General features: G+C 43.1%; 1 long non-coding RNA gene across 1 annotated transcript; it reads right to left on the reverse strand.

The window, feature by feature from the left end:
• Positions 1-15,978: 15,978 nt before the first annotated feature.
• Positions 15,979-16,667, reverse strand: LOC133512120 (uncharacterized). Its single transcript, XR_009798105.1, has 4 exons — positions 16,581-16,667; positions 16,343-16,436; positions 16,199-16,274; positions 15,979-16,110 (listed from the first exon to the last, which is right to left on the reverse strand). It is a non-coding gene; the product is annotated as an uncharacterized LOC133512120 (long non-coding RNA).
• Between the last annotated feature and the right edge of the window lie 8,268 nt (positions 16,668-24,935).

Below are 24,935 nucleotides of genomic sequence, written 5' to 3' on the forward strand. Positions count from 1 at the left end.
TTATTTTTTTATTTCCGACATATATAGACGACTTTTGTCCTGGAAGTCTCTAGTTAAACATGGCACTCTTGAATGAACTCACCTTTTGTTCAAAAAATGTTCTTTGGTGCCAGAAAGAGGAAATTCTCAATTATGTTCATCAGGCAGAAATGAACTGAGTTTGCTTCATGTTCGCACAAAATGTGAATTAGTTCTGCTTGCGGCCCTAATGAGGATTAGCAATATTTAAAAAAAAAAAACATCTGAATGAAAAATAATATAGATTAGTTCCGACAAACACGTCGTAAGTCAGGTTGGTTGTAAATTGAAGCACATACAAAATGGCTGACACGAGGGTTACATTGAAAATTTATTCTGGAAAATATCCTTCATCCTCAATGAGTTGATCAAATTCTTCATCAAAAGCTTTCACCGCAGGTGCATCACTGCTGGCAGCCTCACATACCTAATAGGCACGGACGTGGTCGTTGGAATGGGTGGTCGTAACTCGCCTACGTCGCAACTCGGATACTGATTGCAATACAGTCAGGGAAATGAGTCTTAGACCACCCTTGTTTCTTCTGTTTCACATTCAGTTTTAATCCGTAAAGGTACATAAGAGTTTAAGACCTGAGCTCTACCCACTTTTCACGGTGTAGAATGTAATAGCATCTCTTAATGTAATAAAATTGCCCTTTTTAATATGTAACAAGACCATAGCATAACAACTGGCCAATAATCCAATAAACAGTGGCAGGTGGTGCATTTGGGACCCAATCCAGCCCTAATACCACAACAGTCATCTCGCAATTTTACAAAATATACAAAAACACTAACAATGTGTGGCATTAGAGAGAGGGAGAGCGAGAGAGAAAGAGAGATTTTAAATTATTCTTCATCATTATTATTTTGGTTTCCGTTTTCCCAAAAAACACGCATTTTAGGAAAAATGAAAACTTTAAATTGCCCGACAGTGTGAATGTCTGTTTCTTTATATCATCCTCTCGCCCAGTCAGGTGAAATGGCTGGAGCTCATATATGCGCAAATCATGTAAATTTGAGCCCTCAAACAACATTACAGAAATGTATGCAAAATGAAAAAATCTTGCTAAATGATAACGATTAGCATAAATGACTTGGTTGCAAAGTGTAGTCTCATTGCAGACAGGAGAGACTGACAGCCACCATTACAAAGTGGGGGTGCTGGAGCCAATCCCATCCGACTCTAGGAAAGAGGCGGGGAGCACCCTGAACTTGTCATCAGTCAATTATAGGCCGCATTTAAGCAAGACTCCGTTTACACCTACAGACAATTTGGGGTCTTCAATTAACCTACCATGCCTGTTTTGGGGGATTTAACAAGAAGCCAGAATACCTGCGAAACCCTAACACGGATGCACATGCAAAATCCACATAGGTGAGACTGGATTTGAACTGAGGTCCTCAGCACTGTGAGGCAGATGTGCTAACCAGTCATACACTGTGCTGCATTTTTTTTTGGATCAAAAGCATAATACGGAGGCGGCACGGTTAAAACAATAAAAGGAAAAAAATAAAGCAAAGCAAATTTATTTCATTTCATACACGCAGTAACTCAATGTGCTTTACTTGATTAAAGGCATTTGCAAACAAAGAGATAAAACGTTTAAAAAAGGAGAAAAAACAATAAAAATGCCAAACAAAACATTTTAAAGAAGACAACCGCATACAGTACGAGTAAAATGATCAAAAAGTGGATACATTCTAAAAAGCATGAGAAAAAAAAGAAGAGTTTTCAACCTGGATTTAAAAACATTGACACTTGAGGTTGACCTCACCTCTGTTGGCAACTTCTTCCATTTGTGTGCAGCGTATTAGCTAAATGCTGCTTCACCATGTTTGCTTTGGACTCTGCGCTCCACTATTTGACCTGAGTCAGTCGATCTCAGAGCTCGACTGGGTTGCTACTCCGTAAGCATTTCTTTCACAGTATTCAGGACCTAAATCATTTATTGAGTCATAGTCCAGTAGCAGAACTTTAAAATCTATCCTAATGATGACTGGAAGCCAGTGCAAGGACTTTAGGATTGGATTTATATGCTAAATACTCGTTATTGTCTTATCAAGCTGCGTTGTATTATGTCTCAACATCCATCCCTTTTCTGAGCCGCTTATCCTCACAAGGATCTCGGGGAGTGCTGGAGCCTATCCCAGCTGTCTTCGGGCAGGTAGCGGGGTACTTCCTGACATTTCTATCAATAATACATTTGCACTCTTAACTCTGCAGTCATATTTGAGATTCATCTTCACCGCTCATCTATGTGTGTTTTTGGCTTTGGCCTTTGGCCCCAAAATTCAATCATTTATGCGTAGTAAGTTGCACTTCCCTGTATTTAATTTACGCATTCATTTTTTGTGTGGAGACTCTCTGAGTAGGACTTTCACCTTCATCACCGAGTCACTGGATAAGAGACCATCCCCACTGACCATTGTGGTCATACAGCCATGTGTGGCACACTTGATCTGTTCTGATTTGGGTCCCACTGTTTCACAAATGTCATAAGCCCCCATGTGGTAGAAACGGGTCCTGGTGGTCTCGTAACTCCGTGGCCACGTAATGTTCCCAAAGCTCATTCAAGCAGCGGGAGGTGTTGCACGCCAACATCCAGAAAAGACACTGTCATTTAATGAAGTGTGACTTTTAGTGCGAGTGCAGGTTTTGCTGCGTTTCCTGAGGTGGTGGAGCATTTGGAAATCTGTGTTTCTGCCTCGTGAAACATACATGAGGTGAGACAATTCACAAGGTGTATTATTCATGCAATAGTTGAAAGTTGTTGAATATAATGTAAATTGTGGTTGCTCCGTTTGCTGTTGATGGAGCAGGACATAAATAGCTCTTTCACAACACCCCAACAACAAAGATAATTGACTGCCTTTGTAAATGAGCTTGCAATGCTCGGGTGCTCTGCAATTAATAACGAAGCCGCAGGTCAGAGCTTTAACAACCGTAGTAGTTCCAGGTTAAAGCCATCTGCGACCACTAATGCACAAATAAGTTGAACGAGTCGTTAATATGAAAGGACCGCCTCTCATCAATGGTCCTGCAATGAGGAACGATTATTTTATTGGGGAGTTTATTCAGTACATCCTCAAGGATTCAGAACGTAATATCACGCAAACACTATTTTATTACAGGTCAAACCATACAGTACACCATATAGTTGCCATCCTGCGGCTGGTTATGAATGCAAAAGCATAAAAGATTATAATCAGAATCAACTTTAATGGCCAAGCGTGTAAAAACAAGTAATTTTTCTTCAGCGGTCAGTGTCATAATTGGCTCAGCGTTTTGTCATTTTTTTTAAACTAACGAATGAATGGACAACCCATTTTGAAATCCAAACTCAAATTTAATCCTGGAAAAAATGCACACGCGTCGTTTCAAGGCTTTAATAAGGCCACAAAAACTGATTTGGCAGGTCGGAATTGAGCAATGAGTTTGACACCTGTGCTGTAGAGAGTCTGAGTATGTCCCTCGTGGTGTTCTGTGGGTGGTGCTCCAGGACTGCAGGTGTGTAGGCACATTATTTTCGTTCCAATGTTATCGGAACAGGAGTTTGAAATTTGTTTGCTGGAGATGTTGAACTGCTTTTCCTCGCCATCTCTGTTATTTATCAGTATGGAAAAAGTTTTAGGAAGCTATAGGGTGCTTTTATCCATACTCTTTGCCAATGTGGTTCTGACCGCGTCATCGAACTGCGACCTTTGGCATTGCAATAAAGTTGATGTGAAGAGAAAGCACCTCCATACCAGTAGCTGGGATTATTGGGTCAGAAGAGGGTGAGAATGAAGTTCAGCCACTGGTTGAGGAGACCGTCAATAACCTGACCGCCCCCCATCCCTCCCCATATCTTGCCGACCTCTATCACATTGCCATCCCCTCCCACTCTCGTCGATCCACCTCACCGTCCCTTCTGCCCCTCTGGTGGACAGAGCCTTAAGCCGCTCCCTACTCAGTCTTTGGAAATCACTGCCACCTGACCTCCGAAACACAGACTCATTAATCATCTTCAGATCCAAACTCGAGACACACCCGATCCTCCAGTGTCTATTCACTGTGAAATTTTCCGTACTATCCAGCCATCCATTCGCAGCACCTGTTTTCTTGTTCAGGGTGTCCCGTCCGAGCTCACTTCAGGCGAAAGGTGGACGACAACCTGAACTGGTCGTCAATCAGTTGCAGGGCACACACGGACAACCACTCGCACTTAAACTTACTGAGTGGGAAGACAACCCGCACTGCATGTACCAAAGTCAGGCAACTACACCATTAGTGACATTTTCCCATATTATTTGCTCTTTTGTGTTTTTATATTTCGAGATTTTTGCTTGATTATCTTTATATACAAGGATACAAGGGGCTGAAATGTGTTTCCTCCCCAGGGTGTCTGGCCTCTCCCTTAATGATAGGGTGAGAAGCTCAGTCATCCGGGAGAGGCTCAGTGTCGAGCCGTTGCTCCTCCGCATTGAGAGGAGCCAGATGAGGTGGCTGGGGCATCTGATTCAGGTGCCTCCTGGACGCCTGCCTGAAGAGGTGTTCCGGGCATGTCCCACCGGAAAGAGACCCCGAGGACTACCCAGGACATGCTGGTGAAATTATGTCTCTCGGCTGGCTTGGGAACGGGATCCCTCCAGAAGAAGTGGCTGGGGAAAGGGAAGTCCGGGTATCCCTGCTGAAGCTACTTCCCCCGCGACCCGAACCGGAAAAGTGGTAGATAATCGATGGATGGATATGTTTAAGCCGACCCGGCTGTGTAGCGTTTGTATCCTCTCCCTGTGCCTGCACGGGTTTCTTCCGGACACTCCGGTTTCCTCTCTTATCCCCAAAACACTCTAAATTGCCCGTAGGTGTGATTGTATGTGCAGCTGTTTGTCTCTATGTGCCCTGCAATTGGCTGGCATCCAATTCAGGGTGTACCCCGCGTCCTGCCCGTTGACAGCTGAAATAGGCTCCAGGACTACCCGCGACCCTTGTGAGGATAAGCGGTTAAGAAAATGCATCGATTGATGGATGGATGGATGTTTAAGTATTCTTACGGTGACTGTGAGTGCACTGAATAAAATATCATTATAATTTTTTTGGTGGGGGGTGGCATGTGTAAATGTTCATCCTGCTCTGCTACTATACTGAGGAAAGGAGGAGTCAGAGTCAGAATGCGTGACAAAGTAGGCTGCCGCTGTTACTTTTTTAAGCGCCTGATTTGTTAAAAAAAAAAAAAAAAAAAAAAGCATGTGTTCGTGGACATAGCGTATCTTCAAAAACCTTTTTTATGCTGCAGTGGGGAAAACTGACTACGTTTGTGTAGCCTTTGTCTCATCTGAAAGTTTGTAACATACGCATCTTTCTTCCGGCTTTTTGGCATTATGAGCGACCTCACAGAAGTCCATCACTACGCCGGTCCTTCCTTCTGCCCCCCTTGTGTTGTGTCTCCCTATGGCCGACCACTGGGACAAACCCATCCTTGCTTGGCTGCTCCCGTCCCACGCCAGCCCTCCGTGTTGAATAAAACATGTATGCCACACGCTGCTGCTCTTCCCTATTTGCAAATCACGGCCACCTTGGCTCCTTTGCGCCTCCCGCATCCCTTTCCTCCCTTTTATCTCAGCAGATGCATTTCGGTCCATTTCCTCACACTTGCTGTACTCCTGCTCCTCCTCCCCTTTCCTTCCTCACTTTTCCTTTTCCTCTCTTGTCCATCTAATAGCGCTCGCTCTCCCAGGTGATGCCACTGAACCGAACGCTTCCCGTTCGCTACAAGGGCTGTGAGTGGTTGACTGTGCTTAGCGTGCGTCTAAAGCTCTTCAGGCAAGCCCTCCCCACACACGTATACACACAGTTCATCCACTCTGTACTGTAGAGGAAGAAGTGTGAGACCTCACTATTGCTGCTAAATTAGCTCATAGAGAGAGGGAGGACAGGCTTACATCAAGACAGCATGCAAGAGAAGAAAGACTGTGAGAGAAAGGTAGCGTAGAAAGATGTGAGTTCTCCAAAAAACGTCTCCAATCACAAGCTGGACAATGGCACCCGTGGGGGGGAGACGGTACCTGTGGCAACAGTTCTCCACGTGGTAGCTAAAGTGAAACCCGCTTCCACCAGCTCCGTTCCACAGCACATGGAGCTCTGTCTCATTGGGGGGATGCAACAATGGACGGTTCCAGCAACATTCGCAGCCTGAGCCGTGAGCAAGGTAAGACAAGCAACCACCCTACCACTGGCACTTCTCTCACATGCGGCTTTGAAGAAGTAGGCCAGCTCAAGACTCTCACTTTCTTGTGCTCATCCAGCATGTGACAGGGGAGTGACGGGAAAAGTAGCGTCGTCACATGACTTCATTTAACCTGTCACTCATCGTTCACTTCCGATTTTGGCTTCTTTCATCTTAGCGTGCTAAATGGAGTCGGGGCGATACTTGTCTCATGGTGATCACGGGCGCCTGCTGAAATTTCGAACAGATTTTTTCTCGCTGTTTGGCACTCTCTGTGGCTTTTTTGTTTGCAATTTGTTTACCCAGGTCGGTACTTAGAAATGGTCAAGCCCAGTCAGGTTTCGACGGCCACCTGGGTGGAGGAGGCATTGCTGACACGCTACTAATAAAAGCCGCTTTCCAGAGTCCCATTTTGACCCCGTCGACTGTAGCGTGAGTTGAGCCCCAGACACACAAACACATCCGCAAAATAGAACAGTAGAAAAATAAAGGGATAATTTGTGAAAATCAAGTCATCCATCTTTTACAACTCCCTCATCAGGATTGAGCGCAGCTGCCGCCCCCTCCGCCTCCCCTCTCTCCCTGCTTTCCAGCATTCCCACAAGCCCCAGTAACCATAGAGCAAGTCATTACTGTTAGATCCCTTTGAATCTCAAAAGCCGAGTCGCGACAGTGGCAGTGGAGCGCCGCATCACCTCACTTCACAAATCTATACAATGGGAGTCAAATATCTACACTGCTGTTCGTCTGAGCTGTGCAGCCTAACTTCTGTGTCAGTTATCTCCCCGAGTTAAACTTAGACCGAGTACTGTACACCTAACACGCTTTCTGCAATCATGGTTGTAGATAGCGTTGACAGTATATTTATGGCTATGCCTGAACAAATGTCATTATTATCCAAGCTGCTTATCCTCACGAGGCTTGCAGAAAAGCTGGAGCCTATCCCAGCTAGCTTCGAGCAAAAGGCGGGCTACACCCTGAAATGGTCACCAGTCACTCGCGGGGCCGATATCGAAACCATCACTGAGCGGGAATCGATCCCACGCTGCCCGCGCCAAACGCAAGCGTGTGTTTCACTTTCACACTAAACACTTGTGATTGCATTGTTGATATGAAAATAAATGTTTCGAGTCTCTGAGGGGTTCCTCTCAAGCTCTGGGTTGCTTTCTACAGGCCAAGCTCTCGGTTTTGATATTGTGTTACCAATTTATCACAGTTCAGAGGAAAGACATGCACACGAAAACAACTCAGAGGCACGAACAGAACTGAACACGGAATTTACAAGCAACCAGGTTGCAAACCAAGGTGGTAAATGCTGCAGTCTTGCAGGCAACAGAGACAATCCAAAAGAGGACCTGACTTCACAGTAGGCGTAGGTGGCAAAACAGACAGCACATGGTTTTGGTGAAGGTTGTGTGACTGGGTTGAGGAGTACTTATGAGGCTAGGAATCATCCAGCCATTTTCTGAGCCGCTTATCCTCGCGAGGGTCACGGGAGGGAAACTGGAGTACCCGGAGGAAACCCACGCAGGCACGGGGAGAACATGCAAACCCTACACAGGCGGGACCGGGATTTGAACCCCAAACCTCTGAACTATGAGCCCAACGATCTAATTAGTCGAGCAACGTGTTGCCGGTTAGGAATCTAATGTTATCAAAATACTTTTCATACTGTATTGTAATTTTTAAACATCCACCCATCCATTTTCTTTGCCACTTATCCTCACGAGGGTCGCGGGGAGTGCTGGAGCCTATCCCAGCTGTCAACAGGGAGGAGGCGGGGTACACCCTGACATTTCTATCAATAGTTCATTTGCTCTCTTAACTGTGTAGTCATATTTGAGATTCATCTTCACCACTCATCTATGTGTGTTTTAGGGTTTTGGCCCCAAAATTCACTCTTTTATGTGTTGTAAATTGCACCTCCCTGTTTTTAACTTACACATTAATTTTTTGTGTGGAGCCTTGGTGGTATTCTGGATTGTCCTACTCATAAAGTTGTCTCTGAGTAGGAAGTTCATGGTTTGCGCTCTGGTCTCTAATAGAGACAAACAGCCTCACTCACAATCACACCTTGGGGCAATTTAGAGTGTCCAATTAATGTTGCATGTTTTTGGGGTGTGAGAGGACACCGGAGTGCCCGGAGGAAACCCACGCAGGCACGGGGAGAACATGCAGACGCCACACAGGGGAGTCCGGGATCGAACCCAGGACCTCAGGACTGTGAGATCGACGCTTTCGAGCTGAACCACTGTGCCGCCTTTTAGGATATTCATTTTCTATTTAAAAAAAAAAAATGTGTTCTGGAAACTGCATTAGTCCATCTTTACCAGCTGAGCCACCGTGCCGCCGATTTTTAAACATTTCAAACAGAATCCTTTATTGTAGAAAAGAGTACTGGGGGATTGATGTGCAATTGAGAGTGTCAAATATCAGAGTACAGCAAAAATGGACCCGTTTCAATAAACCATGGAAAGCCGGTAGGATTAACCTCTCACGTCTGATTTTATGAGGGAACCCCCCCCCCCCCCCCGCCCCACAGGTCATTGAACAACTAGCCTGCAGAATTATTGATCATCTATATGGTCCGTATGTGAAATTCACCTCCGGCCTTCCTTCATAGCCTCAACATTTGGCATCACCCTTGACAGATTAGGTGATGCCGTACCATGATGCAAATTGCAACAGAGGCACACTTTGAGAAGACATTAAGCGCGTTATTGGACGGCTAGACCGAGTGGGCTATTGCTGTTGTTAAATGAATCAGGTTTCATGGGCTTCTTCAGTCATAGGTTGTGTCCCCTGGTGTTAGTTTATTTCTATGGCTTCAGTTTAATAAGGCTCCGATGGTGGCTGAGGTATGAGCTATTTGATGATCATGATAATGACCGGGCCCACTCACAGGGATCTTTGCGAAGAGGTCCCTCAGGCAGGATCCTCCACCGCTTTTGGAGAGGAATGTGCTGCAGTGGGTGCAGTAAGCATAAAAGCGTGTACAAACATTGACCGTATTTGTACAATACACACAGTAGAAAAGTGGCTGCTTGTGAACTATAATGTTGTTGAGGAGATTCCACTGGGATGGATTCTTTCTAAAATGGGAAATGTTGCAGAAGGAGTTTTGTTATCTTGGCAAGGCACAGAATTATTTTTTGGCCTGAATTTAGTACTGTATGATTTGACAGCAAAAAAACTATGCAACATTTTACAAAGATGTATGGACAATTTTTAGAGTCTTCAATCATCTGTAGCTTGTAATGGTTTGACAAGTGTAATTAATTTGGAAAAGGAATACACTGGCACCTTACTTCTCTTGTCATTTGATGTACGTTGAAGATTACTGCCACATATTAATGCAAAAAAATCCCGGCACTTTTCATGTCCACTGTAGAGGATCAAGAAAACATTTGCTTCCTTAAAGATCAAGTGTCATGCCTATAAGCATTCTAAAACAGATATTGTAATGAAAAATACATATAACATTGTTCACTTCAATGTCCATACGAAAACATAAATATGAGCGGAGAGAGCGTCATCCATGCGCAAAGTTGTGAAAGTCTCATCCGACATCCAAGTGGTCGCCATATTGGGTGCATCTTCTGTCCGTGAGGTCACCCCGGACATTCGCCATTGAAAGCACGCTGTGGCCCTTACTGTGGGAGACGAACACGCCCCTTTTGGGACGGAAGCTCTTTTCGAAGAAGAGAACACCTCACAACCGAGTGAAGTTACAGTTTCGAGCCATATTTAGATGATATGCGGATCACGGCCAAACCGGCTCCTCGTCCAATCCACGTCCGCACAACGGTGATAAAAACAACGCCGCCTGTGAGGAACGATGACCCCACGGCCAAACCACCTCCCTGTCTGGCGGAGATGGCCCGGCGCCATGATGAGCCACCCCGGCGGTGCTGTGTCCGCCAATCATGGCTTCGGCCGGGGTGGCACATCAACGCTTACGTTCCCCCCTACCCCCTCCCCCAACTATTATTTTTTTTAGTAGCTGTATACACACCCACCTGTCATTTGGAACCCACAAAGCTCTCGTCCTTTGCACCCGTGCAGTCCATTTTTTCAAAACGAACCGGGTTTCTTGGAAACTTATGTAAATTCATCCTCCCGGATGTTCAAGCAATGTCCAGCAATACAACGAGCCGGCATTTTGGCTCACACGAAGGAACAACGAGCTACCTTCCAGCAGGTAAAACTAGTATAAACAGACGAGACTGCTTGAGTGCGCTTCTGCCCGGTACGTCACTTCCTGCTTCTTCTCGAAAACAAATCCCTCGAGAGGATTTTCATGGCGGGAGTTACAAAAAGTCATATATGTCAAAATCATGTTTTGTGGGCCATACCGGCTGCTGTTTTTTCATTAATAACCTACTAAAAAGCATCCATTTCGTGACCGTGTAACTTTAAGTACTTTCTGATTTGTATGTCTCAGTGGAAGTTGGAAATTATTACATGTAATAACTAATTTTTCATATCCCATTCATGGTTTTTCATTTGTGAGCAAACATTTATTTCTGCATGTACAAATGTTCAACAATTTTGACATTATGTAGGAAAAAGCTATTCTTGGTGTGCAATAATTCACGTGTATGCACAGAATTTGCACAGTACACTTGTACCAGTACTTCTCTAATGCAGGAGACTCTCAATTTACTTTTGGTCAGAAGGACCAAAATATGGAAAACTATGGAGAAAATTGCTCCACAAATAGCATCATCAAGTAACACATCAAAAAGCAAAAAGTGACAGTAAAGAAGTTTGGATCAAAGAATCCCACATCAGAGCTTAATGTTGTTACTGCAAAGCCAGAAACCCGAAGTTTAGTGTACGTCTCCACATATTCCTCTGAAATTCAATCTTTGAACTTTGGCTTTCGGCCAGAAGAAGAGGGCGCAAACTGATGCAATCATAGTCAACTTTTTGTGTGTGTGGGTTTTTTTTTTTTCGATTTGTTTTAGACAGAGGACAGTAGGATGTTCTCACCCATCCAGACTCATTTCTCTTTCACATTTTAATCACGGAGCGGCACGGTTAGAGAATCTGCCTCACAATTTTGAGAACCGAGGTCCAAATCCCAGTCCTGCCCGTGTGTTTGTCGCACGTTCTCCCCGTGCCTGCGCGGGTTTTCTCCGAGCACTCCGGTTTCCTCCTACATCCCAAAAACATGCATTCATTGCAGACTCTAAATTGCTCATAGGTGTGAATGGAATGCTTGTTTGTTTCTATGTGGCCTGCGATTGGCCGGCAATCAGTTGAGGGTGTACCCTGCCTCCTGCTCAAAGATAGCTGGGATTGGCTCCAGCACTCCGGCGCCCTTTGTGAGGATAAGTGGCTAAAATAATGGACGTATTGTTTTTCAAAACATTGTCCTTAACTGATAAAAATTGTATTGAGTATTTGGCATTTACATTAAGCAACTGAAATTCTATATTTTCAGGACTCCCTCACTACCCAGTGATTTATGTCATTTAATAAGAATGATCATGGCAGAATCTTTTAACCTCAGACTGAAATTGCTGACACTGACATTCTAGATCCCACATTAAAATGTTCGAATGTGTTATTACCATTTTGCGGTCTGGCCTACTTTTTTTTGTGTGTGTGTGTGTGTAACATAGTAGGCACATTTGCTGCATTGCATATTCATTTATATTGAAATATTACATTTAAGCATTCTTGGAAGGCACTATATAGATTTATGCCATATTATTATGCCATCTGCAGTATCTATTTTCTTTACTGCTTTTCCTTATTTGGGTCACCGGTGATCTGGAACCCATCCCAGCTGACTTTGGGTGGGTGGCAAGTTGTGCTGGACCAGTCCGCAGTCAATTGCAAGGAACATATAGACAACCATCTCTACACACATTCACACCTATGGATAATTTAGTTTTTATTAACATGCAAATGTTAAAAAGGAAGTTGGAATACCTTATATAAATTTACAAACCTCAAATCCACAACCTCAGAACTATAAAGCGGATGTGCAAAAAACTTGCCCACTAGTTATATATATATATATACATATACAGGCCAGCTGTAAAGTGTTGGCCTCACATTTCTGGGGTCCAGGGTTCAATCCCGGCCCTCCCTATGTGAAGTTTGCATGTTCTCTCCGTGCCTGTGTGGGTTTTCCCGGGACACTCTGGTTTCCTCCCACCTCCCATCACCCCCCCCCCAAAAAAAAAGAAACCATGCAACATTAATTGGGCACACTTAATTGCCCCTGAGTGTGATTGTGAGTGCAGCTGTATGTCTGCATGTGCCCTGTGATTAGCTGGCGACCACTTCAGGGTGTACCCTGCCTCCTGCCCTTGATAGCTGGGATAGACTCCAGGACTCCTGCGACGTTTGTGAGGATAAGCGGCCAAGAAAATGTATATGTATTCTTTTCCTTTCGGCTTTTCCCGTTAGGGGTCGCCACTATGTCTCATCTTTTTCCATCTAAGTCTATCTATCTATCTATCTATCTATCTATCTATCTATCTATCTATCTATCTATCTATCTATCTATCTATCTATCTATCTATCTATCTCTATCTATCTATCTTTATTCATTTTCATATACCCCGCTGGCTTCCATGGACTGCAATTAGTGATTATCTTACTTAGATTTTACTTTAATGAAAAACAAAAAGAGAACAGCGGAGTAAAATTGACACTAATATCTTGCAAGAAAAAAGCTCAATCAGAAGAGTTAAACCTTGTTGTACGGGGAAAAGTAGTTTCAATATTGGAGTTTTACTGTTTGGTAAAATACCTCTGATATTATGATAATAAAGATGTAATTTTAACAGAAATCTGAGAGCCTGAGAGTAGCTGCAACTGTGTCTCTCTCGAGACCTGGAATAAGTCAGGCAATATCATCAATTTTTGCTCAAGACATTTTTGGTTAACTGATTGATTAAACCCGTTCATAGAGGTTGAAGAGATTTTATTCTGCATTATTAATTCTCGGAGCAGATTTCTCATAATACAACAATTTCTTCTTTTAATGTTATATTTCATTCTCATAATTAACATTTATACTCAAAATTATTATCTTTCGGTGTTTCCTTTACTCCTTTGCACAAACTCAATATTTGCCTCTGTGGAAAAATGGGGAAAAACTTAAATGAAAAACTTTTGCATTTTTTTAATGTAGGCGCTCCGTGTGAGAAACTGAATCCAGGTTGTCACTCCTGGAAGAATATGATGTGATCCTTACCTCCATAAGCCACTACACACTCTGGTGTTTCATTAGCAGCTCCGTGACAGGAATCAGTGGACTATGAGACATGTTTTGTGACCTCAAGTGCAAGGCTGTTGACAGGAATACTTCCAAACAGCTTCCGGTGGGTAGTCCTGGCAATTTAGTGGTATCGCCCGCTGTACAATCCAATAAGAGGACCCCGATATCGGTCTGACTTTGAGTTCAGCTGTTGACCAGACAAAAAAAGAGTTATAGCTAAAGCAAGGTGCGGGCTCACTTTGGAGTTTTGAACATTTTGTGAGAACTTCAACAAGCTCATGATGGCAAACAGCTCTGGATCAGGTAAAAAAAAAAAACTAACAAAAAAAAAAAACTTGTTCAGTGTATGTGTACTGTTTATTATATGCTCTATGTTGTTTTTTTTTTAATATGCAAAAGATACTCTTGCTGTCTGATTCCCCCTTTAGTTCTCCAGATTCTTTTCCAATATTGAAAAAAAAAAAGCTGATATCAATAATTTGTACAACTTAAAAGAAATTCCAGCTATTTAACAGGTGCAGCAATCAAACTTATGTAAAGATTAATCAATCATACCAGTATGTCTGTGTCTGTGTGTGTACATTTTGGGAGCAATATAATACAATACATGGGAGTATGGTCAAAATGTATTTCAGTATTTTGGACTGTTAGGATGGGGTTTGAAAGTTGCTTTCACTATTGAAGACAAGGATAGAGAGAGCAGACTTTGATGGTTTGGACATGTTTAGAGGTGAGAGAGTTAGTATGTTGGTAGAAAGATGGTGAGGATGGAGCTGCCAGGCAAAAGAGCGAGAGGAAGACCAAAGAAAAGGTGGATGGATGTTGTGAGGGAAGACATGAGGACTGTGGGTGTTTGAGAGGAAGATGCACGAGATGGGCTTAGATGGAAAAAGATGACACGCTGTGGTGACCTCTAATGGGACAAGCCGAAAGGGAAAGAAGAAGAAGACATGGGAGCGTGGTCAACATGTATTTCAGTATTGTGGACCGTTAGGATGGGGTTTGAAAGTGGCTTTCACTATTGAAGAAGAAAAAAATCTGCAGGAAGAGAAAAAAATTAAGTGCCTCAGATACAGTACACTTTCATGTGGCTCTGTTTTTGGTGTCTGTTCTATGTACAAATTTTATATGTAGCGTGTTCCTACTCCCTGTTGTTATATGTGATTGATTGATTGATTAATATCTAAGTTGCTCAATTTTTGTTTGCACATCCACTTCCGTTTGGGTTTATGAGTAAGATAACCTGGGTTTTAAAGGAGAAGAATGAAGATTCGCCAAAGTAAAACAGAGTATATGTGCGTGGATGAGAGGGGCGGAGGAGGAAGAGTGAAGCTCCAGGGAGAAGAAATAGCGAGGGCGGGCGACTTCAAATACTTGGGGTCAAGAATAGAGAGCAATGGTGAGTGTGGTAAGAAACAGGTCCAAGCTGGATGTAAGGGTTGGTGGAAGGTGTCTGGTGTTCTATGTGACAGAAGAGTCTCCGCTAGGATGAAGGGCAAAGTTCATAAAACAGTGGTGAGGCCGGCCATGATATATGAATTAGAGACGGTGGCAGTGAGGAAACAACAGGAAGCAGAACTGGAGGTGGCAGAAATGAAAATGTTGAGGTTCTAGCTTGGAGTGAGCAGGTTGGATAGGAGCAAAAGGAAGACCAAAGAAAAGGTTTATGGTTGTGGCAAGGGAGCACATGAAGACTGTGGGTGTTAGTGAGGAAGATGCACGAGTTAGGCTTAGATAGAAAAAGATGACACACTGTGGCGACCCCCCAATCAGGACAAGCCAAAAGGAAAAGAAGAAGTATGAGAACCTGGGTTTGTTTGTCAATTGAATCCTGGAACCCAGAGCAGACTTGCCCCCCCCCCTTCCCCTGTAAAAATAGATCAATAAAATAGAATTTATTAAACTAAGGAAGCATGCAGGCTAATGTCTGAGAAACAAGAATGCGCAATATTTGAAAAACAACAATCACAAAGGGTTAACGTGAAATACAGTAACTATCGATTACAATACAAAACAAACTCAAAGAAGTAAACCGAGTCAAAGCAAGGATGTGTCAACAGAAATAAACTCACAGAATTGTTACAAATGTTACAAAACAAACAGATAAAAATGCATTCACTCCAGAACAGATAAACACATAGAAGTACCGGCAGGTTTGAAGAAAACAGCACACAAGGAATGAAAACTTCAAGGTGGGCAATACAGTAATATACTGTTGTCCTTGCGCTTCCTCTAAGTAGCGTCGCAAGCTGAGGATAACTCATACACGATGCTCCGCCCATCAAGACTCTCCGAAAAGACAGACAGGCGGAAAATCAAGTCCATGACATAACGATGATTTTAGTAGTAGTTTAACGCAGAGTCATGTCTGGGTCCCGTGAAAGCATATGAGAGCATGTAGGCCACTGTATATGTGAGACTGCAGTTTAAATGTCAAAGGACCAAAGAAATACCAAATGGTGCTTTTACTCATCTTGAGTTTTATTAAAGGAAACATTTTCACTCCCCCCTTCTCCACGTGTAGACATCACAGGGCCTCTACATGGAAGCTAATGTCAAAACATTCCTTTTGTCATTGGAGATGGGCCTTCAGGGCCAGCAGAACGAGGCAGCATTCACGCCTTTAGAGTTGCAAGATGACTGAGGCATAGGTAAATAGAATTTGTCATGGCATGGAATTAGTCGTATGTGTGAATGAAAACTATCGGGGCAGAGGGACACTACTCACACATGACCGAGTGTTCCTGCTCCTCACACATCTCCGAGGACTTCCACACGACAGCTTTTCTGTCGCAAACTGTTGACTTTGTAATGGTGACAAGGTTACTCATGTGGGTGTCGATTATGACGTGCAAAACATAATTATAGCAACCTCGTTGTCACGTCCCATCGGAACAAGAGTAGGACCCAAATGCAGGAACTCGGAAGACGCAAGGTAGTTCAAGAAGAGACACGTTTATTATCTGCTGAGGTCGGGGATCGAGCAGGCAGTCCGGTGCAGCAGCGGTAGTTGGGACGTCGGGCGAAGAGAGCAGGTGAGCGGGCAGGCAGGAATTGGTACACGGGAGAACAATCAACGCAGGCAGAAGTAACGAAGGAGTCGGGCTTACAAGGTTGGTCGGAGAACGGACGAAGGTCGGTACACACAAGTTCGATCAGGGATACCGGAGCACACGAATGGGACATGAAGATCATCGAACTGGCGCCGGCCAGTTGTCATCGCGGTCATATAAATCCACAGCATAATCAGGCTGCAAGAGGCGCAGGTGTGCACCTTCCAATCAGCGCACCTGCGCCGGACACCCGCACAGCTCGTGCTGAAGCGGCAGGATCATGACACTCGTATCCATCCTTTAGCATTTAGAAGTACATTTTCCACCAACTTCTCAATTGGGCTCGTCGTTGTGTGCCGTCTTCAAGATATTTAATCGTTATCAGTTGATTCCACGTCAATCACATCAAGACGCTAACTTATGTTATCATGTCTGTTATCTCAAATCTGATATTCGAGAAAGCCATTCTACCAAGTACGACATTATTAGCTCTGTAGCCACAGTACATGCGTGCACATACTATCTGCCCATCTTCGACTGCTTATCCTGAACCATGAATGATGGACTGCGAGGCAGTAGGAGTGTTCAAAGACAAATCCCTTGTCCCTAATTGGGTAGAGGAAGTGGACTTGTCATCCTGTAGCAAGGTGCCGGGTATCTGCGGTTACTATTTTCTTGCAGGGTTTCATCACCACTTAAAATTAAAATATGCAAAACTCCCGACTTCACATTACACTGACATGTCTGCATATCGTGTTTAGTGTTAATTGCTGCCTTGTTTAGAGTTGAACAGAGCATTTGGGGGGGGGGGGGGGGGATTCAGCAGCTTCTAGATCTTGACACATCAGGTTGCTGTAAAGTAAATGGACCACAAATCATTATATGTTTATTTGGTTTCAAGGACAGCGTTTTGTTGATTTTTCTGGTGCACTAGCCATCTATTTTACATCGTACTTCTTTTCATTATGGTCCCAGCTGACTTTGTCTGTTATGTGGACTCTCGAAATCTGAATTAGTAAACCCTCTCCACACACTCCCCACTGATGAACAGTGGGACCGGGTCCATGACACATTTCTAGAGGTCCAGGATATTTTTTTTGTGGTGTCTAGTGTTAGGTTGTTTACCAAACACCACTTTGACAGTTTTTCAAACTCATTTCTATTGGTAGACCCATCTCCTTCAGGTATGGTGGTATCATGGGTAACTTGATGATGGAGTTGCCGGGATGGGCTGGTTTGCAGTCGTGGGTGTACGGGAGAGGACTCAGTACACAACCGTGAGGGGAGCTTGTGCCGAGGCTGACAGATTGTGAACGGTTTGTGAGAAAGTCCTTAATCCAGTATCAGATGGAAAGGGATAGTCCAAGGAGGGAAAGTTTGCCAACCAAAATTCCTGGGATGAACCAAGGACCAAGTCCAAAGCCTTGATGGTCTATAGATTCTGACCTGACTTTCAACAGCTATATAAAATCAATTACTGAAACTGCTTTTTACGATCTGAAGAACATATCCAGAGTAAAGCCTGGAAAGTGTAAAGCGGATCAGGAGAAGTTCCTCCATGCTTTTATCTAAAGTAGAGTTGACTATTTGTCATGAGCAAGGCTGGACCACTGCCAAGAGGGGCGTGGCCTGGCCACCGCTCTAGGCGGTGTCACCTCTGACACGTGTTACCAGGCACAGCTGTTTTCCATGTGGACTCTAATTAGACCATCTATTTAAGCTTGGAGTTTTGTCACTGGCGTTGCCAGTTTGTTGCCTTGAGTCTCTGTGTTGTGTTCACTGCCAGTTGGATTCTCCACTACTGAGAGTAAGTGTAGTGTTGAGATATCCTCATCACAGCGATTCCCTGCTATTTGGTTAATCCCGTCCTGTTAAGATTGTTTGCCCCATAGTCGTCAGACTTTGCTGAATGTCTTTTTGGATCCTGCCTAGCCTAGCGCATTTGCGCCTCTGCCTTGTTTTGGACTGCTTTTTGGTATCGACCCACTTCTGAAATAAAACCACGCTTAACATCATGTCCTCGTCCTGGAGTCCTGCATTTTGTTCCGGCCCCACACCGATGGTTCATGACAGAATTGTAATAGTCTTCTGACTTGACTCCCTAAAGAGAGTATTAAACAGCTGCAGCTCATTCAGAATGCTGCAGGTCTGGTTCTGACCAGAACAAAGAGGTCATAGTATTGCATAACTGCAATTCTAAAGTCTTTACGGAAGCTTCCATTCACCTTTAGAATAAAAGTTGCTAGTTTACAGTCTTTAAGATCTTGCCTTCCAACTCACGTAAAATGGAAGCAAAAAGAAAAGCAAGTTTATAATTTTGTTCAGAGTACACACACACACATTACGATTGGCTGGTGAGGAGAATCTACACTTTTCTATATTTTCGTCTTGTGTTTTATTAGAATTCAACATCTAAACTTGTAATCTGAAGTCCTCGGTTCAGTTTTTTTCTTTAATTGGGGATAGAATGACAGTGGTTCCAATGAACATGACAACTGTCTTTCAAAAATAATGATTTATTCCATGTTTTGGAGAACATCTATAATTGGACATCATTGACTCTTGAATTCTCGTGTCTTCTCGCAGGGGATTTGATTTGAATATGACAAGGTTGGTGGGTCTGAAGTAAAAGGATAATGATAGTGAATGGAATAACCATTTTTTTAAATGATTAGAAAGAGACACCCCAAAGAAGCCATATGCGGATATAAAAACTATATTCTTAATTTTTGGCTGGATTTAAGAGTTGTTCCACAAATAACTGTGGTGTTAATTAGGAAACACACCTACAATAAACTAATTTGTTTATAAATATTAAGGGATGGACTGAGATTACGGATTGTCACAACACAGAATGAACTGACTTCAAACTCAGACATAGCCATTAAAAACGGAAAAATATCATACTTAATATTTTCATGTAGGATGCGTTCAGGATTAGCCTTTGAGGGTGGTAATCGTGATGAGTGAATTGAAACAGGCATTTATTGTAGTGGATTCTTTTCCAGAATGAGAGCGCTTAAAGAGGAGGATGCTATTCATGTGGCACACTTTTAAGTAGGCATCAGGTGCAGGTGGAGATGAGCCTTACTCAAGTAGGAGGCCAAACAAAAAAAATAATGAAAAAATGAAATGAGGCAAATTATTTTGCTTTAATCTTAAATTTGCACATCAGCGTGCATTTGAGCGGCATAAAAAAAATGTATATTTTTTGCCTTATTGTACTCTTCAGTCTTCCAGATTAATTTATGTTTACATTTTTAAAAAATTCTCTGCAGGGACTCTGGGGATACAGCCCCCCTCACCAGTTTTTTTTTTTTTTTTTTTTTTTAGTAGTCCTGTCATGCCTTCAGTGTTTGCATGTCTGAGAGAGAGAGAGAGAGAATAGAACATACCCTAAAAGATACGTTTTGTGACCATAAAATAGGACTGTTGCTATAAGAAAGCCCTAAATCACCAGTAAAAACCAACCTGCCACAAAGTGTTTCTGTCACGACTCACTTTGATTGGATGCAGTTGGTAGAAGGTCGTGTATGTACAGCATTATACATTCATTTGGATGTGTGCTTTAATGGCAAGTGACTGGTGACAAAGAAGTTCACGTATACCGGGAAATTGCCTTTTTACAATAGCCAGTATCTATGTACTGTATTTCTGTTTAATTTGACATTAAGTAGTGAAAGAGGAAGAGTAGCATTTGGTAGCTTAGTGGCCAAATATATAATGAAATAAGATGTCTTTCTGTCTGAGTGGCCATGCATTGCGTTTTTCGTATATTTTGTAAAATTGCAAAGTGATCGTATTGGTTTCAAGAACTTAATTGGGTCATTTCAATCTCCTCTGAAAGCTTACGTCCCAAATCCACTACTAATCAGCTCAAACCCTCAATGGCTCCCCACAACCACCACCACCACAAAAAACTGTATTAGTATTATATATTTATTATTTAAAGGAGAAATGCAGTGCTTTGCATGAACAGTGTATCCAATAAGTCATGTAATATGTATCTTATTTTGACAATGTGATCCTAAATCCTCTCTCATTTAATAATGTTTTGAGAAGATTTTTGTCGACAACTACGAATTATCAGGGGCACTGCCATTTTTGCGAGTCACATGATGTACGTGGGCGTATGTGACGTGTACTGTGCCGTTCCAAACGCTGGATTACATGAGACAGACACCATTATGCCCAGCGCTGATTTCTGCGATTTATCCTCATCTGATGAAAAAAATAGCAGTATCGGTTGATCGGGAAGACAGAGGAATACTTCCATACAGATTTGTACCTGTGGCTGTAATTAATGTTGAATACTCTGGTGTATTTTTGGGCGGAATGACGCGGCGTCTGACTACTCTGAGGCCTACGCGCGACATAAGTGTGTAAACAAAGTCCCCCGGGAGCTCTGGGCCAGCAGCCGCATATGGTTCTTCAGACGAGAATGACGCGGAGACTGACGAGCGAGCTCCCGCGGCGGGCCGCGAGCCGAATTTTCTGGCAGCGGAGGCCTTTAGCTGAGCTTCGGTGGTGGAGGCTAACCGCCTCCGCTGCCTGGAAGCTCGGCTCGTGGCCCGCCTTGTGTGGTGGTGGAGGCCTTTAGCCGAGCTGTGGCGTCCGGGGCTAACGGCCTCTGCTTCCTGGAACCTTGGCTCGCAGCCGCCGCCGAAGCTCGCTCGTCAGACTCCGAGTCATTCCCGTCCAAAGAACCATCCGACGCAGTACACGTCCCATACGCCACATACATTATGTGACTCGCGAAAATGGCAGCACCCCAGATAATTCGTAATTGTCGGCAAAAATCCTCTCAAAAGACAATTAAATGAGAGAGGATTTAACATCACATTGTCAAAATAGGGTACATATTACATGACCTATTGGATGCACTGTTAATGTAAACACTGGATTTCCCCTTTGAACTAAACAATGTGTATTCTATATTACATATAAAACCAGACTACAAGACCAATACAGGCAGAAATAGAAGGATAAAACATTTATATTTATACACAGGTTTGTATTTTGTGAGTCTTCAGCCATCCTGAACCCAGGAGTACGTGTGGTCATAAATACTGACGCAGCACCCGTTTTGACCCTGACCAACATTAATTGTTGGGTCACAGTGGTTGCTGATGTGTTGAGTGAGGATCATGCAGCGGCTGTTCACCAGCGACCCTAATAAGGATAAGCGCTGTAGAAATTAAATATATATTTACTGTTGTGAAACCTCCTCCATTGCTGTCTAATGTGACCAAGTCAGGTTCACAATATGGTATTGATCCCACGCTGCTCGCAGCAAAATCAGGCGTATGGAACACATCAGTGACCCCTCCCAAGTAAACATTTGTAGAATTTATTATTTAACAAGATTTTACCTTTATGAGAGATGTAGCTTGACATCTGCATTTTTTTTTTTTTTTGTGGGTGATTTCAGAGATGCGGTCTGAGACGAGATGTGAGATCAACATGTTCATGTTGTTTTTAGACAAAGTGTCAACAGCCGTTTGAGACCAGAACCTTCTGCCCCTGACTCCAATTGGCCACTTAACTTGCCTCACCTAAAATGTCAGATAGTTTTAGGGGATTCTTGAGAAGTTAATCTTCTACATTGAAGGCAGCACACACGGTAATACTGACATACAGTCACTCAAACCGGGATCATTCCCCTGCGGAGCTAACCAGCAGGCCTCCGCCTTCTCTGTGCCATTATGCCATCTGGCATGGTGGCACTGAGTGGCATCTGGCATTGGTAACTACGCGCACGGTTATTCACATTCAGTCCTGAGAACAATGACAACATGTTGTCACCAGTTGTTCAAAAAAAAACAAAAAAAACTGTGCAAATATTGTTGATCTAACCAGAAAGGAAAGAAAGTTTTTGTCCAACCATTTCCGTCATGCATTCAACAGTGATTGGTTAGATAGACAGATAGAGTAGATATTGGAGACCGTTCATGGTACAGAGGCTTACCAAATGCAAATACATGAACCGTGACAACCCAAGTAATACCGATTCTGATGCTTGTTAAAGTGGTATTTTGCCAAAAAAGATAAGTCAAACCTGAAAGGAAAATTCCGGTGGTTTGGAGTAACGATGTATCCAAGAGGTCATGTAATGTGTACTCTATCTTGATAATGTGATGTTAAATCCTCTCTTTCATTTAATAGTGTTTTGAGAAGATTTGCAACGACAATTATGAATTTTCAGGTGTGCTGCCATTCTGGCAAATCACGTGACCTACGTGCGCAGATGTGACGTGTTACGTGCCGTTCCAAACGCTTGACTACATGGGACACCATTTTGCCCGGCACTGATTTCTCTGATTTATCCTTATCTGATGAAGAAATAGCAGTATCGGTTGATCGGAAAGAGGGAGGAATACTTGCATACAGATTTGAACCTGTGGCTGTAAAAAATGTTGAATATCCGGATGGTTGTTCGGCCTGAACTCCCCGAGCCCCGGAGCGCTCACGGCTCCGCCGCTCGTCAGAGCTCGCTCGTCAGACTCCGCGTCATTCCGCCCGAAGAACCATCAGAATATTCAACATTATTTACAGCCACAAGGTTTCAATCTGTATGGAAGTATTCCTCCGTCTTCCCGATCAACCGATACTGCTATTTCTTCATCAGATGAGGATAAATCCAAGAAATCAGCGCTAGGGATAATGGGGTCCCATGTAATCAAGCGTTTGGAACGGCACGTAATACGTCACATCCGCCTGAGTAGGTCATGTGACTCGACAAAATGGCGGTGCACCTGAAAATTCGTAATTGTCAATAAAAATCTTCTCAAAACACTATTAAATGAAAGAGAGGATTTAACATCACATTATCAAGATAGAGTACACATTACATGACCTGTTGGATACATTCTTACTCCAAACCACCAGAATTTTCCTTTAAGTGTAAGTTAACATTTTTTTTTTACATTCTTACAAATATTTGTGTTAAACACTTGTAGGTGAGCTATGGTGATATCTGAGCTCCCTTCTTGTACCTTGGGACAATGTATTTGTACACCATTGCACAAACGAGTTCACTGCGCATCATTCATAACCTCATTGTATGCCAGTATCATTTTTTTTCCTGTCTTTATCAGTCCGTGGCCCAAACATAATGGGTCCATGATCCACTTTTGGGCCCGAAGCCACCGCTTGAGGATCACTGCCCTAGAGAATTTGGCCAAATCAGCTGATTGCATGGTTCCATGCTGTAAATCCTTCAGTGGAAGCGGCTACTGTCTGGCTGTTGACAGTCAGCACTCGAGCTACACGCTTGATTGTGCAACCTAAATAGCTAACCAACCGCTGTGTTCCACATTTCACACGATTTGGGTTATTTTACTTTACACTATCTGGAAATGCTGGCAATGTACAACGACAAATACCTCTTCAGTATGCTGTATTTATTTTTTTATGATATATTTTAACAATTTATTGAATGTCTGTTCATTCTCAGCTACTGAATGTTTTTTTTTCTGCATGATTTGCGAATTTGAATTTGAACTTTAAATGAAGTGATTAAAATAATCAAGGTTTTGGTTATATGTTGTCAGCTTCTGTTTACCAAGCTTTCTGTTTGCATCAACCTTTTGAAAATAGGAAAAAAAAAAAAAAAACACGACAACGCTATTTGAAATAAAACCCAGACAAAGCTGGAGCTCTTTTATGGGTCAATCAGCTTTATGTTAACAAACACAAAAGAAACACGTGAAGAAAAAAACACCACCTCCTTGGAAACTTAAAGGAAGCTCAAAATTTCTTAAATCTCAACTGTATCACAACATTCTGGAGTTAAATGTTAGAAAGCTTGGGCGACTAGTCGTGAGCCTTCCAGCAGGACAATGAGACAAAACAAACAACTAAAAACACCAAAGAATATTCTCAACCTATGATCCAAAAGCTATTGAACGTCTGTGGAAGGAGCTGAAACATGCAGTGTGGAGAAGATACACTTGCCTTAAGGCAGTGGTTTTCAACATTTGTTGGGCGTGCCCCCCTTTTTGGAGATTAAACCCCCCAACCCCACCACACACACACACACACACACACCTCCGCTCCTTGGAATCTTCTCCTGAAAATTATAAAGCGGTTGTGGGTGACAGAAAATTGCTGAAAATTGGAAACTGGGGAGGGGGGCGATTGAAATATTATTAAGCGTGCTGGAGGGCGTGGGGAAGAGGGGGGGGCAGGCGGAAACAATCCACGCCCCCCGGTTTAAAAACCTCTGCCTTAAGGACACCAGGAATTCACTTTCTTGCAAATGTGCGCACCGTTTGCTTATGCTTGGATCAGATTACAGCAAGGGTGTCAAATTCATTTTTTTGTAGCAGGCCACATTGTATTTACGGTTTCCCTCAGGGAGCCGTTATGACTGAAACCATGAAAATCTTTAATCGCTTCATCATATTTACT

Source organism: Syngnathoides biaculeatus, chromosome 2, assembly GCF_019802595.1.
Source record: "Syngnathoides biaculeatus isolate LvHL_M chromosome 2, ASM1980259v1, whole genome shotgun sequence".
Classification (NCBI taxonomy): domain Eukaryota; kingdom Metazoa; phylum Chordata; class Actinopteri; order Syngnathiformes; family Syngnathidae; genus Syngnathoides; species Syngnathoides biaculeatus.